General features: G+C 33.7%; 1 long non-coding RNA gene across 1 annotated transcript; it reads left to right on the top strand.

Annotated features, from left to right (window-relative positions):
- Positions 1-54: 54 nt before the first annotated feature.
- Positions 55-2,065, top strand: LOC131027504 (uncharacterized). Its single transcript, XR_009102501.2, has 3 exons — positions 55-685; positions 1,238-1,600; positions 1,769-2,065. It is a non-coding gene; the product is annotated as an uncharacterized LOC131027504 (long non-coding RNA).
- Positions 2,066-2,782: the final 717 nt, after the last annotated feature.

The raw sequence follows: 2,782 nt of genomic DNA, 5'->3' as shown, positions 1-2,782 counted from the left end.
AAAGAGTGAGTACTCATCTATGAATTCTTTAGATGAGTTTTGTAACGTGTTACATCACTTATTGACACGCTTGTCGAGCAACGCAGTCTCTATTTTCCATGAGCAAATCTCTTCATAAATAAATTTCTTCCTTACAATCAAGATCGAAAACCAGTGGAAAACTAAAACATCTGACCATTGAATCCATAGGAGACATACGATTTCAGTGCAAACATTGCTGCCATTGAATCTCTTTTAGAGATTAGCGAGACTGATTTAAGCAATGATGCTTCTGAAAATTATAATGGACGACGCACAATTTGAGATTCCTATTTCTGATGTCATGATGGACGGATTTGTAAAGAGTAGGAGGATTCCTCAGGAAATAGGATTCAGGAGCCGCAGCATAGTGCCTTTAGTGCGTACGTAAAACCTAAATCAAACGCCTCTGTGGATTCTTCCACATCCTGTGAGAATCTGCACAAAAGATGTTTCAGATTTCTGAGAAAAATTGATGAAGATAGAAATCCAGAGATCGCGCCGGTCGGCTCCTGCTGTTGCTCGCAACAATAATCAAAAGTTAAAGGTGTAAAAGAAGGATCAATCTAAATCGGCATTTAAGCACATGATTGCAGAGCGCAATAGGAGAGTTTAATTGAAAGAGCATTTCGAGAATCTCTACTCTCTTCTTCCAAGAAATTGCAAGGTATGATATTACACACAGCGTCATTATAATCTTTTCGTTACAAATTTCTACTGATGTGAAATTTTATGAAGTTGTAGTTACATCTTCTGAAAATGTGTTGTAATACGGTACAGCAATTGTGCTGTCTGTTCAGTTTACTTCACCTGTAGAATTGCAACTTAATAAATTTAGGATTTTCTTTTTTTTTTTGCTTGTTCACTTTGGGCACTTTACAGTAGAATCTTTACTCTCTTCTTCAAAGAAATTGCAAATTATGATATTATCACAGCGTCATTATTGTTTATTTTCCTATAAATTTCTACTGATCTGAAATATTATGAATTTTTATTTAGCTACAATAATCGGTTAAATATTCTGAAAATGTGTTATGTGATACAACAATTGTGCTGTGTGTTCGGATTTACTTCACCTGCGCAACTGTACCCTAATAAATTTTAGAATATTCGTTTCATTTTTGGTTAACTTTCGGCAATGGTTTTATCCTTACAAGCAGATTCTGGCATAGAGAAAGAAGAGACTTCTTTTTCTGACTTTTGATGTCCTTGCTTGTAGAAAGATAAGCATTCAATATTGGCGAATACAACATACTATTTGACAGAACTAAAGCTTCGCGTTTGCGAGCTGGAACAACAAGTGAAAGTATCGACGAATCAATTCCAGGGAATTTTTCTAATAGTGAAGAGGGAAGAGTAGGGTTCAAGTCCCATGACAATCATTTCAATTCATACAGCATATTACTATCACATCCGCTGCCAAGTTAAAATTATAATTAATGTGCAGATGAAAATGGCTTCTTGTTCAGCAAATTTATTTCTCAGAGTAATAGAGCTTTTGAGAGCAGAGCAGTTAGAGATCCTTTCAGTTTCACATGAAAAGGGATTTGGATTTCAGGCTACTTTTATCGTATTAAGAAAGGTACGTGTGTTCTTACGCATTGTTTTTGAAACAAATGCTTCATCTTAAACTACTTCAAATCCTAAAGAAGAATTTTCATTACATTGATTTTAAAATTGAAAACATCAAAAAAAGCCCTTTTTTCACTAATTCTAAAATTGAAACACGTTGTCTTGAATATATGAACAGGGTGAGGACTGGAATATTTTCCATTGGCCATCTTTCGGGAGCTTAGTTAGCCGAACTCTCAAATGAGCACTTACAGGAGTGGATGATAATATTACACTGCAATAGGAAGTTCCTATTCCCACGCAGTCTGGATGATAAGCTTTTGGCAACTTTTGAAATCACTTATAATCTGGTTCTGAAATCTGATTTTTCAAAGAAGCGATGATTTACTTGGAAATTTCCAAATTGTGAGGGAATCGATTGACCAAATCAGTGGATAGGAAAGTGTTACTTGTAAATTGCACATTGATATGAATACAGAAGTTTTAAGTTATATTATTTATGCTATGGACCAAGCATGTGTTTTCAATTCATATCACTATGTAAGTTATATTGTCGACTAGTAACTATATAAACAATGGCACTCCATATCATATATAATGACACTCCATATCATATATAATGACACAATCATAACTAGCAGTTGTAAGCTTTTTTCGTCTAAGAATGTAGATAGATTTTTTAATGGGTTAAAATCAATTTTAGTGGGTCAAAAGCATGATTCAAAATTTATCCATCATTTTATTTTGCTTCATATTATATAGGGGATACACAACTGCAAAAGATGATATATATAGTTATGCGGTAAAGATGATATATATAGGTATGCGGTGTTGGTATTAGAGATTGTGAATTGTAGGGTAGAATATAGACCTTACTTTACGCGTAGGAACTCAGTATCTTCTAGAACTGGTAGACATTTTCTTACATTTTTTGTTGGAAAGCAGAGCACTAAAATTGAGATATATGTTGATTGTTTTTTTCTTACTTTACCCTTAGGAACTTAGTGTATCCCATTGACTTCTCCTTATATTTTTCTCAAAACTAAGCATTGAAATTGGAACATATGTTGATTTTTTTTTCTTTCTTTCAAGCTTGGAAGCTATATGAAGAAGTGGAAATCTTAGAACTTGTTGATGAGAATTTAATAGATTTATTGAAACATTCATTCCTCGACAACTATCCACTTTTTTC

The sequence above is a fragment of the Cryptomeria japonica genome, chromosome 4 (genome assembly GCF_030272615.1).
Source record: "Cryptomeria japonica chromosome 4, Sugi_1.0, whole genome shotgun sequence".
In the NCBI taxonomy this organism is placed as follows: domain Eukaryota; kingdom Viridiplantae; phylum Streptophyta; class Pinopsida; order Cupressales; family Cupressaceae; genus Cryptomeria; species Cryptomeria japonica.
The sequence above is the reverse complement of the archived record's forward strand: the minus strand, read 5'-3'. Positions and strand labels throughout refer to the sequence as shown.